We start from the raw sequence: 15,257 nt of genomic DNA, 5'->3' as shown, positions 1-15,257 counted from the left end.
AATTTGAATGAAGTAAAACGACAACGTTTAAATCAATTTATTAATAAGGATATTAGATTAGATTAATGAAACCCGACAAAGGGGGCGGAATTGTGATATATAATACATTTGATTATGTTAATGAAATGCATAATATTTTGTATTCATCAAATAATTATGAAGTAGTATTGTTAAATGAGATTAATATTGGTTACAAAAGAATTGAACATTAGAAGAACATTTTATTGATCATAGAATTACTAGTGAGATCTACCAATATTTAAAAGTTGAATATCCGACTCTGGCCACTATTATAGGAATTCCCAAAGTAAACAAGTGCATCACCCAGCCTCCTTTTAGGCCTATAGTTTCTGGTTCAAGATCCAAAACTTATCCTTTAGGAGTGGCCATTGATAGATGGGTAAAACCTATTTATGAAAAAAATCACTCACTTAAAGGATTCTTGGACGTTTCTTAGTCAGCTTACATCAGACATATGGAATAAGGATCTCATTTTCATCACCATAGATGTAGTGGATCTTTTTTCGTGTATCCCTAAGGATACAGGTTTAGAGTATTTCAGCAATAGTCTGAGAAAGTTTTCAAACATGTACTGGAACCGCATATGCCTTATGGTAGATATTATGGGACTAGTTTTGGACCATAATTATATACATTTTCAAGGTGAATATTTTAGGTAATGCAAAGGTGTGGCTATGGGGGCCTCTTGTGCCCCCCGTTTTTGCCAATCTAGTCATGTTGGAATGGGAAACGGAACATGTGTTCAAGAGCCAATTTTATTCCAATATAGCATATTATACACGATATTTGGATGATTTATTCATCTTATGGAAGGGTGCTAAAGATGAGATTAATTCTTTTATGAAATTTATTACTGGCACAACAATTTTTTTAAAGTTCACTCATAATATCAGAGAGAGTGGCATAGCATATTTGGACACATCAGCCATTCTGATAAGGGATTTATGTCACAAATCCATAGGAAGGAAACCTTTTCAAATGACTATATTGAATTTTAATAGTCATCACCCTCCCCATATATTCAAAAATGTTTATAAAGGACAATGTATTAGGGCAGCTTGCATGTCATCTACTAGAGAAATCATGAATAGGGAACTTGACCGAGTAAGTAACATGTTTAGCAATCGAGGATACCCCTCAGCCCTATTATCACAAGTTTTCAACTATGTGAAGAATGAATGGGGTAAAAAATTTCCACCCTTATTGGGAATGTCATAAAATTTTATGATAATTCATAATAGAAAGAAGGGATATGATGATGTAGGTATGTGTTTTAATAGAGTTTGCGTCGATGTATACTCCTTACACGAAATATATTAGAGATTTTAAGACTGCACTGGAATTTAATTACAGTAAATGATACAGCTTCCATTTTGGGCAATTTTCCGAGCTTTGTATATAAAACAACACCCAACATTAAAAAATTATTGGAGAAAGCATCTAAACAAAAGAAGTACAGTTTTGTACCTACCATAAATGTAGATGTCCGATAGACATGCAACTGCAGTCATAACATGTGGGTTGTCCTGCCTCAGGCAGCCCTCGGTCGGCCGGATTCCAAAGTCTGGGTCCGACGTCGGCTGATGTCGCATTTCTCTCCGTCAGAGCGGCTGGAGTATATAAGCATCAGCCGACGCCATTTTCTTCAGTGTGTCTTGCCCCAGATGCCAGGTGCCCTCCAAGGAAGGCTGTAATCAAATTGGAAGACAAAAACAGGATTCCAAACAAATACATGAGCAATAAAACAAATACACCATAACAGATATCCCCAGCTAAGAGTAAGGGGGATAGGAGTGGACCCTAGGCATAGAGGGGTATGGAGGGAGGGAAAACTTGACTGCAGTTGCATGTCTATCGGACATCTACATTTATGGTAGGTACAAAACTGTACTATGTCCTTCAAGAATGCAACTGCAGTCATAACATGTGGGTAGAATACCATAGCTTAGCTGGGGGAGGAGGTATGCTCTAGGAAAGAGATGGTGTGGCAATCAAACCCTGCAGGACTGCCAAAGCAAAGCCTGCTCTGGATCTGGAATATAGAGGGAGAGTGTAGTGTTTGGAGAATGTATGCACGGAGCTCCATGTAGCAGCTTCTAGAATGTCCTTTGTAGGCACCCCTCTTAAAAATGCTGTAGAGGTGGCTGTAGCTCTGGTGGAATGTGGTCTGACATAGGCTGCAACAGTCTTCCCATGAAAGGAATAACAGAATCTGATGCAATGTCCAATCCATTTAGAAATAGTCTGTTTTGAAATTGCTTTTCCTTGGACTGCAGGGGCGTAAGCTACAAAAAGCTGTTGAGACTTCCTACTGGTTTTGGTTCTGTCCAGGTAGTATCGAAGTTGTCTATGAATGTCCAGGGTATGCAAAAGTCTTTCCCCCTTATTCTCAGGATTGGGGAAGAAAGCAGGCAGATGAATGGCTTGATTTAGAGAAACCCTAGATACCACCTTTGGCATAAAAGTAGGGTTGGTCCTTAATGAAACCCTGTCTCTGTGGAAAATAATAAAGGGTGGTATTGCCATTAGGGCCTGTAGCTCCGAAACCCTTCTTGCTGAGGTAACTGCCAACAGGAAAGCTGTTTTCCATGAGAGAAATTGCAAGTCAACTGAAGCTGCTGGCTCAAAAGGAGGTAGAGTCAGTTTTTCTAAGACAAAATTGAGGTCCCAGGCTGGCACTGGGGCCTTTCTTGGTAACATAATGTACTTGATACGCCTGAGGAATTGTCTTAGTAAGGGGTGAGAGAAAACAGGAGGATCAGTGTTGTATCTAGCTGAAATAGCAGATGCATGTATCTTTATTGATATGAGAGGCCGCTCTAACATATCTGCCAAATATTCCAAGATGAGTGGGATGTTCGGTAATGATGCATCATGTCCATTGCTGGTATTCCAATTGCTGAATCTTTTCCACTTTGCTAAGTAAACCTTTCTGGTGGATGGTCTTCGAGCCTCTGTTAGTATCCGCTGAACTTCCTTGGAGAGAGATAAGCTGAAGTTATTTATGGGATCTCCCAGGCTGTTAGATGCAGTGTCTGAAGGTTGGGATGCAGTGTTTCGAAATTGTGTTGAGTCAAAAGTAGAGGCCACTGAGGGAGGGCCCACCTCCTGGTGTGACATATGCTCCGTAGTAGTGGGTACCAGTGTTGTCTTGGCCAATCTGGAGCTATTATGATTCCCTTGGGCTTCTCTGCTTTGATCTTTAGTAATACTGAGGTCATCAGTGGCAGAGGTGGGAATGCATAGATTGCTAGGGAGTTCCAGTTGAATGAAAGGGCATCTACTTTCCAAGCCTTTGGATGGTAAGTCCTTGTGCAAAATTTTGGTAGAAGATGATTGAGGTGAGAGGCAAATAGGTCCACTTCTGGCTTGCCCCATGTCGAAGTGAGTTGTCTGAAAGCCTTCGATGTAACCTCCACTCGTGTGGATCTGTGAAATTCCTGCTTAGGCTGTCCGCCAACACATTGTCTTTTCCTGGAACAAACTGGGATTGTAACTGGATGTTTAGACTCGGTGATTTCTCCCAAAGCTGCATTGTCAGTCTGCAAAGGGGTAAGAGTGGGTGCCCCCTGCTTGTTTATGTACCACATCACAGTGGTGTTGTCAGTCCGTATCATTAAATGGCCTTGCTGGAGTTGGTGTTGAAAAGCCTCGATAGCATGCATTACTGCCAGCATTTCCTTTTGGTTTATATGCAGATGTGTTTCCTTTGGAGACCATTGTCCTTGTATACACCTGCCTTCCATGTGCGCCCCCCATCCAAGGTCTGAGGCGTCTGTAGTCATGGTCTGTGTTATCTGTGGTTTTTGAATGACATACCTGTGTTTTCCTGGCTCACCGAGGCCCACCATAGGAATTCCTTTTGTAGGCATGGAGTGAGTGGTATGATGGTCTCCAAGTTGTTGCTGTGTTGAGACCAAATGCATTTTAGGTACCATTGAAGCTTTCTCATGTGTAGTTTTGCTAATGGAACCAGTAGAATGCAGGATGCCATGTAACCCAGGGCCTGTAGGAATCTCCTTACAGTCATCTGGGTGAGTTTTGCTAAACCTTTGAAGTATTGAGTTAATTTCTCTTGCTTGTCTTCTGTCAGGTAAGCCATCTGAGAGGCTGTGTCTAGTTTGGCTCGTAAGAAGATTTGCTGGGATGGCTGCAGTCTTGACTTTTGGAAGTTGACTGTGTATCCCAGAGCTTGAAGTAATCGTATGACATAATCCAGGTTTTTGTCAACATCAATTTGTCGTCCGCTTGTATGAGGCAGTCGTCCAGGTACGGGTAAATTTGTATACCCTGGAGCCTGCAATGAGCAATTACTGAAGCCAGGCATTTTGTAAATACTCTGGGCGCAGTAGATAAGCCAAATGGCAATGCTGAGAATTGATAATGCTCTGGCCCTGCAAGAAATCTGAGGTATCTTCTGCAGCTGTGTCTGATAGGGACATGCAGGTATGCCTCCTTGAGGTCCAGAGTAATCAGCCATGACTCCTTGCCCAGCATGGGAAGGAGTTGCTGTAGAGTCAGCATTTTGAACTTTGGTACTATGAGAAAGGTGTTTAATGCGGACAAGTCCAGTATTGGTCTCCAATGAGATTCTTTTCTTGGAACAAGGAACAGTCTTGAGTAAAACCCCTGTTCTTGTTGTGGAACTCTTTCTATTGCTTTCATTCGAGTCAGCAGAGTGATTTGCTTGATGGCCTCTGCCCTTTGATGTTGTGGTAAATTTGGCATGCCTTGTTTTCTTGGTAAGGTATGAAAATGAAACCTGTACCCTCGGTCTATAATGTCCAAAATCCATTTGTCCTTTGTCAGTCTGTGCCAGTTTTCTGCAAACAGAGATAATTTCCCGCCCAAGGGAGCTTCTAGTTGTTCCCTTTGTTAGGCGGTAGTAGAGGAAAGTCATTGAGTTTGTGGTTGTTGGGCAGGTGAAACCCCTGCGTCACTTCTTTGGTTTCCTGGCTGCCATTGTCGTCCCCTGTAAGGGCCTCTGTATTGGCCTCTTCCTTGGCCACGTCTGTTCTTACCCCTTTGAAACTTTTCTGGATTAGGAAAGGACCAGTTTTTTGAAGGCCAATTCCTACTGAATCTGGGGGGGTTGAACCTGGAGGAAATCTTTCACAGTCTGAACTGATTTTGCTTTTTCTTCGATGGTCTTTAATACATCCTTAGCATTTGCACCAAAAAGCTTGTTCTTTTCCAAAGGTGCATCCAGAAGTTTTGCTTTTACATGACCTGGTAGAGGTTGATCTTTTAACCAAGCATGTCTACGCATCACTGCCCCTGTCATAGCTGCCCTACATGAAGCTTCCAGTGCATCGTATCCACACTGCAGGAAATGATTGCTTACTTGCTGAGTGTTATGTACAGCTTCCTGCAAAGTCTTCCTGTCTAAAGGATCAGGAGAAGCTAATGTTTTTTGTAAATCTTCTAAGAGATAATCCTGATATTGGAACATATGAAAAAGGCAATTTAAAGCTCTCATAGATAAGGTAGTGGATGTGTAAACCTTTTTACCCCATCTCTCTAATGACCTTGCTTCCTGTTGGAGGGCAAAGGATTTTTTGAGGTGGAGGCTGAAACTCCTTTAGGCCCCTGTGAAATAGTTTCCAAATCAGCAGTATGGGCCCTGAATAAATGGGAATGGGTTTCTGGGACCCTGTAATACCTGTCTGGCTTGGCTGGAGCAGGAGGAAGAGAATCAGGGGTAGCACTAGAATCAGAATACAAATCATCCAGAACATCAAGTACAGGAGGAATAGCTAAGGGCCTGTGCTGAGGCTTCTTAAGGAAAGTCCTAAGGCGTTTCCTAGAATCAGAATATTCCTGACCCTGCCACTTGAAATGTTCCCTCATGGTGTGTAGAACTTCCCCAAAAGAAATATCCTCAGGATGGGAGGCCGAAGGTATGGAATCTTCTGCATCCGAGTCCTCATAGGTCTGGAAGAGCTCTTCCTGGCTATCAGAGTGGACAGAGCCCTCAGAGTCTTCATCTGAAGGAGAAGGGTCAGAGGGTTCAACCCAGTCTTTATCAGGAGGAGGCTGGGATGCTCTCTCAGGATGGGCCTGTGAACCTCTGATCATGGAAATTAAATCAGCAGCCATGGACATAATTTGTGTCTCCGGAGTCGGCTGAGGTAAGGATTTGGAAGCAATATGCTTTGTTTTGCTGGCTGCCTTAGCCCTAGTGTAGGCCTTAATAGACATGGCCATAGGAGGCCTGGCAGCTCCATGTGCAGGAGTGACCTTGTCTACAGCAATGGTCTCGGGCATTTCCTCGGTTTCGGTATCCGGAGGAAAGTCTATAACTGGCGTCAGTGTAATATCTGGAATCGGAGTTGTCGGTAATGCGGTGTCTTCGGTTCGGAGCGGTGGAGAGACCGTCTCAGAGGGAAACAGAGCACTCGCGCTAGGTTTTGGCGTGGAGTCAGTGGTAGACGCGGGCCGAGGATGTCGGTCCCGGTCTTTTCGCCTTTTGGGAGTTTGCGATGTCGGAAGATCCGACGGCATGGTGTAAACAAATTTATCGCCGAAAAAATCTTCAGCGAACTCCGCCCGGCGCCTGACAGTGCGCTTGTTGAAGCGAGCACAGGCAGAGACGTCGTGGTCTGGGCCCAGGCAAGGGAGGCAGTAAGAGTGGAAATCCTTATGAGGTATTTGTTTACCACAAAAAAGACAATTGTTAACTTTTTCAGTAATTTCTGACATCAGCTGAGGCAAGAAAAGGTCCCCAACGGGGTACTTAGCTTTTGATGACTTCGTATCGTAGAATACAGGAGCTGACCGACCGGCACTTGCGAACTGCTTCTGCTTCGGGCACCGCGCAGCAAGAAAGACTGAAGAAAATGGCGTCGGCTGATGCTTATATACTCCAGCCGCTCTGACGGAGAGAAATGTGACATCAGCTGACGTTGGACTCAGACTTTGGAATCTGGCCGACCGAGGGCTGCCTGAGGCAGGACAACCCACATGTTATGACTGCAGTTGCATTCTTGAAGGACATCTGTACATAATACAAAGCTCTCAATGGGAACTAGAACATGCGGTACCTGTAAACAATATTATGCCATAAATGAGGTAGGCAATATTAAGTTAGGAGATATCAAGACTAACATCAAATGCAAAGCAGGAAATTGTAGCACCAAACAAGTCGTATATATTGTTACATGTTATGCCTGCAGCGCATTCTATATAGGCAAAACAGAGAGAGCCCTTAGGAAACGAGTATATGAACATTTTTATAAGATAAAGATTAAAGACAATAACAATGCACTTTATAAACACATATCCATATATGGTGAATCACATGGTTTTAAATTTGCCATTATAGATCACGTAGACGTATTTACTTATGGGGGAAATTGGAAAGCACTTTTAGCCATGAAAGAAAGTAAGTGGCAAATTTTGAATGATGCCATTAGGTCACCTGGCATAAATGAAAATATAAGTATTAAACCATTTTTAATCATGGCATATATATATCATGGATGTTGCCATTGTATTTTGATTCTTGACTTGTTATAATTTATGAGCATGATTCTTGTTGACTTGTTATAATTTATGATCATTAGTCATGCAAGTTTTATTATTTCACTATTACATATATTTAGAGTATGTTTTAAGATGAAATTAGTATGTGCAGAGTATATTTTATTTACCACAATTATTTATATTGCCATTTTATTTTATATCAGCACACTGGATCTGTTGAAATGTTTAGCTGTTTTTAGCATAGTAGTATGTGTATATGGAGTTATTATGTCTGTCTCTTTACGAGCTCCATTTCCTTTTGAATTTTTGGCGCCAAAAAGGTTATTTAAATGTGAACTGGAAGTACTCCATTTTGGTTCTGAGGAAGTCTGATTTTTAACAGATCAAAGCACTTTATTTTCAAAAAAAGATTTGTTTTTATCATTACGAGTGGATTTAGCCTGAAATTTGGGTGGAACACTAGAGTTGGGTATACGTGTGTTATACTCTGTTCGAGCTGTGCAGAAGTTACTATATTTTACCAGCTAGCATTTTTCCTTCTACAGTCGGTTTTTGGTGGTGTTAGGCCTGTATGAGCCTTGGGACTGTGATCTGCCTCTGGGGCGTCTGTATCTGCCTCTTTGTGGCCTGTCTGACACTGGAAAGGACCAATTCTTTGTAGGCCAATTCCTGCTAAATCTGGGAGGCTGTACCTGTAAGAAATCCTTCATTGTTTGCACAGATTTAGCTTTGTCCTCCATTTTCTTTAACATTTCTGCTTTAACACCAAACAAGGTATCATGTTGTAATGGAGCATCTAATAGTTTTGCTTTAACATGATCAGGTAGATTCTGTTCTTTTAACCAAGCATGTCTCCCTAATGAAAGAGCCTGTAACTGCTGCTCTGCAGGAGGCCTCTAGAGAATCAAAACCACATTGCAAAGTATGCTTTCCCACTTGTTCAGCTGCATGCAATAAATCCTGCATTTCTTTATTTTCTGCACATTCTAAATTTGTCAACATTTTTTGTTTAAGCAGTGACATAAGATATTGTTGATATTTAAGCATATGAAACTGACAATTTAAAGCTCTTACAGCCAAGGTAGCAGAAGTATAAATCTTTTTCCCCTATCTGTCCAGGGCCCTTGAATCCCTATCGGAGGGGATAAGGTTTTTTTTGCAGTGGAAGCTTTGACCCCCCTTGGGACCCTGAGAAATAGTTTCTGGGTCAGCAGTAGGGTTTTTGTAAAGAAATTTATGTGAATCTGGAACCCTGTAGTATCTGTCTGGCTTAACAGGAGCTGGTGGTAGAGAGTTAGGAGATAGACAGGACTCTGTAAAAACATCTACAATGTCTAAAACAGGAGGAATAGCAAGGGGCCTGTTCTGGGATAACAAAAGGAAGTATCTGAGCCTTTTCTTGGATTCTGAGTAATCTTGGCTCTCCCAGTGGAAATGCTCCCTCACAGTATGCACGGTCTCCCCAAAAGAATAATCCTCAGGAGGAGAGGCTGAAGGGATAGATTCTTCAGCATCAGAATCCTCATAGGGAGGAAGGGAATATTCATGTTCAGAAGAGGAATCAGAAGAAATGGAAACCTGATCTGAAGATTCATACTCTATCTCTTGCCTAGGCCTCTTATCAGGAGGGGGATGGGAACGGGAAACCCTGATCAAAGTAATTAGGTCTTCGGCCTTTAAGCAACTGTTTTTTATTTAGGCATGGAGGCCTGTCCAGGAGAGTGCTGTACTTGTTTGTCTTTAGAGCTGCTTTAGTCTTTGCCTTTGAAGCTAAAGTTGGCTTTACATATAACTGTGTAGGCCTGAAAACACCCTCAGAAGCCGATGCCTGCTCAGCGGCTCCAGACCCATCTAAGGGAATAGTTTTCCGTGTGTCCAATACCTTGAGTTTCCAGCAGCCTAGTAGGCTCCACATGGAAGTCGGACGCGGCCTGTGGCTCGGAGGTAGCGGGCATCAGGGGCTGCGAAAGCGCCTCAATGAGAACCGGCGAACGGCCTAGCGAAAGCCTAGTCGGTTTTGGACCTCGGATGCCTGTTCTTTTCTTTTTCTTTGCGCTTTTTATAAACTCCGGTAGTCGATTGTTCTGACGGCATTATATAATTGAATCTTCGGCCAAAGTAATGAAATGCAAAATCGTACCGACGCTTAATAGTGCGTTGGTTAAATCTAGCACAAAACTGACAACTAGCAATGTCGTGGTCAGGGCCTAGGCAAGGAACACAGTAAGAATGAAAATCCTTATCAGGTATTTGCTTCCCACAAGAAATACAATTAACTTTTTCTGACATCAGTCTGGAGCAAGAAAAAAGTTTCCCCAACAGGGTACTTAGTTTTAATGAATACTTTGGGTCTGAAATTCAAATTTGAAAATCTCAGGAGTCAGCCGACCGGCACTTGCGAACTGCTTTTGCTTCGGGCACCGCGCAGCAAGAAAGACTGAAGAAAATGGCTTCGGCTCCATCTTTTATACCCCTGGCGCACTGACATCAGGGAGGAGGCGACAGCAACAAATGACGGACCTAGACTTTGGAACTCGTGCCAACTGCAGGTCGCCTACCAAAAGGATAACCCAATTGTAATGACTGCAACAGTGAAACACGAACATCACTCAGGTAGCAGCCAACTGTCACTAGTGTGACCTGCTTCTGTTTCGGGCTCCTCAGCAAGAATGACTGATGTAATGGCATCAGCTGCCTGTTTTTATACCACGGATGACCTGACATTAGTCCTGAAGTGACAGCAACCGATGCAGAAATACTAAGCCTTTGGTATTCGGGCTGACTGAGTGCTACCCCTGGCAGAAAATGTATTTGAATGACAACATGAATCCTCTGAAACACTAAGAAAAATGTACTGCTTTGTAGTCTGTAGAGAGATCTCCAATGTACCAAACCCCAGAAATGGACATTTCACGATAGTCATGCACATATCAAGTATTAAGCACATCTACAGTAATGCTGCTTACCATACGGAGGCAGATGCCACAGTTTTCAGTGCTAGTCATTAAACCTACAGTTTTCAAAGAACAGGAGAAATGGACAATGCAGTCTTAAGAACCCCATTTTCCACGATTAGGACAAACAGATCTGCTATGGATTGCACAATAGTAGAAATCTAGAAATGAGGCATTTAAGACAAGTATTTACAGTCTAACATTCCAGCCTGGCAGAGTGGCAATCCATTTTTGGCAAACATTCACTGCGCCGCATCTATGTCAAGATGAAAAGTGACAGTGCTGCAAACTATTCTTAACAGAACAGATGACAGAAATCTGCTCTGGCACGTCTGTTGAGAACAGAATACTAGTCATGAAGAATAATACAAATGAGATGCCTTCACATGTCTGGAGAGACCTGACACTGGCTACACTCAAATAGCAAAATGCAAATGTAGCATCCTTAATAACAGACTCTGAACACAGGACAACCTAGGTCTTCTTCTAAAGATATGCACATAGATAATGAGAAGCATGAAGCCAATAAAAAGTGTATTTCAACACCCTTTGGGCTTTTCTATAGAAATGTGCCCATAAAGGGATATAGGAGGGTTGAAAGACTCTGTTCCTATCAATTTCTTTCCTGACGGTTGCTATTTCATTGATTTTTTTTCCAGATTGTTAAGCTGAGAAAGGGAAACTGAAAAGATCTGAACTTTAGTCTAACTTTTGTACATCACCCACACAAGGTATGAAATTGTGTAACAGCTCGGTGCATGACAACAGACGGCATGACGATGGCCGAATATGCTAGAAGGGAGGAATAAAGGAATGTGGTATTATTGGTGCAGGAACTAGTGAGTATTGTATCCACATTTTAAAGAATGCTCTTGCTTACACACTTTACTTTCTACTAGATTCTCAACAGTTTCTTGAACTATGAGAAGAGGGGCGATCAAATTTCCAAGGCCTAGCTAGACAGGAAGAATTGCCTCTTTTTTCACACAGAGAAGCAAACTACTTGGTTGGGTAGAGATGAAGGGAATCTTTTTTTTTTTTTGTACCCCATAGGATGTCATGTAACCGTGCAGACCCCCAGTGCCCCACATCCATGTCAGGTCTACCAGCTTACCTCTTACCCTTCCCAAACTTATTCCGATACTGCTGAGGCCAAGCATAAATCCTAAGGGCAGCCTAAAGGTAACCCATCTCCATTTCTATCCTACATGGTTTATTTCTACCCCCTATCCACTCCCAAGCTCTGCAAATCTGGCCAGCCATGGACTAACTGCATGCGGGACATCATAAATCGGATTACAACTTTGAGTACTACAATGACTATCACAAAGTTACAATCCAAATAGACCATGAAGCTGGGATCTGTTCAAAATCATATCAACAGCGGGACAGTTCTGCTTTGTAAACTGTGAAACTTCAATGCCTGCACACTATACAATCCATGCACTTCCCATTTGCATGGCAGCATACAACAGCTATAAATATGAGGGCATATAAAAAAAGGATATCAAACCCACTTAGGCTTTCAGTCTTACTATGAAAGCAACACAGGACTAGTAAGGGGAAGCACGGAGGAATTCCCTACCACAGCAATTCAAAACTCATTTAGAAATTGATATCTGAAAATGAAAGGGAATCCAACTCCAATATCCATATTAACATGTGCAACAGGAACAAGTCAAGTCTATTAACCAGATGCTGTTAAACAGTAATGTTTAACCACTCCTATTAGAATGTCCTTAAAAAAGGAAAAAACTTAGTACATACACCAACACCACCAGTAGAAACACATGGCTCATTTTAGTGACTGTTGAGGAGTGCAGTCACTAACTCACCATTAACTTTCTAACTGTATGCCGTACTACAAACAAATATAAAAAAGCCTAAACAAACATTCACCACAGTACCCGGAAACAACTCACTGTTCCAATGAATGCCTCTTGTATTCTGCTTTATTTACAGTGGCAAAGTTAAAGTATACTGCCCATTTTCTGAAGCATCCTTGTTTAGACTTTAGCTATACTACTCACGCAACTTCTGAAATTTTTTTTTCCAAAATATTAAGATTATAGTGCATTAACTATATTAGAAGTAGTGAATATACTACCAGAGATAAAACTGTAACTGAGATCTTTAGAAAAAGGTAGGAGCAAACTACAGAGGAAAAAATGGCAACTGTGGGAACAATACATAGGTAGGTAATAGGCTATCTGCCCGAAAGCATTTATAAGCCTAGCCAGAATGTGTTTGCTTTAACCACCCCCTTAGATTAGTTCCTTGTGCCCATGTCCAGCGCATTGAAGTGATCCTTGGGGTAAACTTTCCATTTCCCATCCACTAGTCAAGGTTTCTCTTGAAGAGCGTTAGTGAGGAGCTCTGCCTAATGTAGATTGGAATCTTGTTCCAAAGCATGGGATGTCTCTGGGACAGGAATCTATCCCTCCAGCATGTCCTATTTATTGTTGTGGTGAGGTTTAGATCCCTAAAGCATGTGGCTCGAGGGGATACGGTTTTCTTTAGGTGGAGCATGTCCATCAATTCTGGGTTGGGCATGACCTAGGCAGAGATCACCTCTGAGTAGGCGGTATGCAACCGAGTACAGCTGGAGTTTCTTCAGTCGAGCTGCATAGGGCATCTGTTTGAGCCCAGTGATCCTCTTGGTGAGGTACTTCTGTGGTCTTTCCAGCTGTTGCAGGTGTCTTGTAAGGTACATCCCAAACGGGGCATTGTACTCTATGATGGGTCTGATGAGTGATGAGCGGAGGGGCACAATGACCTCTTTTGATCTGGATGCAAACCTTTTTGTGATTAGGTGGACCACATAGAAGGATTTTCTAACCACTTTGGCAATGTGATTATCAAAGGAGAGATTACTATTTACTTGGGTCCCCAGATCCCTTATTACGTCTTCCATATTTAGGGGACTACCACCTATGTGGTAGTTTGTGGGTACTTTGTTTTTTTCCAAAGGGGATTACTATGCACTTTTTGGCATTTAGCTTGAGACCATGATTTTGACACCAGGTATCCATCTCAGTGAGACCCTTTTGGAGGATGTCTGTCAGCCGGGGAGTCCATTATAACCCATAGTTTGCAGTAGTCTGCAAACGTGGACAGCCATAATCCTCCTGTGCTTGCCTGTACCTCCGAGAGGTATATGCCGAACAAGAGGAGTCCTAGGACTGAGCCCTGGGGAACACCACTTGTAACCAGTTTAGAGTTGGACCTAGCTCCTGCAACTCTCACCATGTGGGTTCTGTCCATGAGCCAGTTGGCAATCCATCTTGTGACACAGGGGTTTATGTTCAGGTTGGTGAGCATGTCTAATACCAGAATGGGGAATGGTGTCAAAGGCCTTTGCGAGGTCTAGGTAGGCTGTGTGTATCCACCTTTCCCTAGTCTATAGCCTTGGAAACGGTCTAAAAGAAGTCCACCAGGTTTAGGAGGCATGATCTGCCCTTAAAGCCGAACTGGGTAGGGTCCAGTGTTTGGAGGTTCCCAATGTCTCTTCATGAGTTTCATGATTATGTGCTCCATAGCCTTGCAGACCAAGCCAGTCAGGCTTATAGGGCGATAGTTCCTGGGGTCTGTTGTGGCCACACCTTTGTGGAGCCGAATAACCGTTGCTGTGTGCCACTCTATGGGTACATAGCCTGTGGAGAGGCAGAGTTTGAACAGTGTTTAAGTGAGGGTTTAGTTAGTCTTTGAGCAAGTGTAGGACGCAGCCTGGGACACTGTCCGGTCCCACCGATGCTGTGTTTTTGGCTTTGGAGAGGGTTGCTTTAACCAGAGTGTCTGACTTCAGGGGTTCTACATTCTTCTAGTATGGTTATGAGCCCTTTTGGGGGCAAGACGGCCTTGGCTTTGGGAGGGTGGCCTAATGGTTAAGGTGTTTGCCTTACAAACATAAGGTGCAGGGTTTGAATCTCACAAGGGATAATTGGCTAGGCTTACAACGGCTCGCAAGGGCAGTTAGCTTAGCACTAATCTATGAATCTATGACGTTTGCACTGAACCTGTCTGCCAGGATGTTGGCGATATCGGTCAGTTCAGTGTATTTTGTGTCATTCTGCACCAACTCTGAGCAGATCTGAGCATTGCCACTTAAGTTCTTGACATAGCTAAAGAATGCCTTGTGGTTATCTTTGGAGTCCTTGGCATTTTTCTTTCGAAGCTAACCTTGGATGATTTTTAGGGATCTTAGTTTCTTGCTGATACTGATCAGGGATGTCTTCCCTTCTTGGGAGTTTGCTCTTTTCTGTACTAGTTTCCTCCTTCTGTTGTATAGCTTGTTTATGGCAGGGGAAAAACAGACTGGTTTCTTTTCTTGGAGGAGTGAGTCTTGGTTTTGCTTGGGACAGCACGATCCATGCATTCTTGTAGGTGCCTGTAGAATGCATTAGTAAAGGATTTTGCAGCTTGGACAGCATTATCCTTTAGCATGGGGGCTTTGAAACTCCTCCCCGGTCTTAAGTAACATGAAGTTTACTTTTGAGAAGTTTTTCATGGTGGTTTCCTTGACCGGGGTGGTGACGGAAATTGGATATCCAGAGTGATTTGTTTATAGTCAGATCTAACCAGTGAGGGGTTGACCTCTTGTGTAACACAGGTCGCCCATGTTGGTGATGACCAGATCCAATGTTCTCACCTCTGGTGGGAGTGTTGATCAGTACGATCCAGGGCTTTTTGAGTTTATACATTCTAGAAAATGTTGGGCAAGGAAGTTAGTTCTCGAGTAGTTCTCCCAGTTAATGTCTGGGTGATTGAAATCATCCAATATTAGGGTGTTTGGTAGGA

At 42.8% G+C, this 15,257-nt stretch overlaps 1 protein-coding gene across 1 annotated transcript in view; it reads right to left on the bottom strand.

The window, feature by feature from the left end:
* The window catches only part of LOC122811333 (dihydropyrimidinase-related protein 2-like), a gene marked incomplete in the record, with an annotated part of 957,963 nt that overhangs the window by 187,968 nt on the left and 754,738 nt on the right, over positions 1 to 15,257 (bottom strand).

Source organism: Protopterus annectens, chromosome 9.part0 (assembly GCF_019279795.1).
Source record: "Protopterus annectens isolate FY-2018-M chromosome 9.part0, PAN1.0, whole genome shotgun sequence".
NCBI classification, from domain to species: Eukaryota; Metazoa; Chordata; order Ceratodontiformes; family Protopteridae; genus Protopterus; species Protopterus annectens.
Note: the sequence above shows the minus strand (reverse complement) of the source record. Positions and strands in the feature narration are given on the sequence as shown.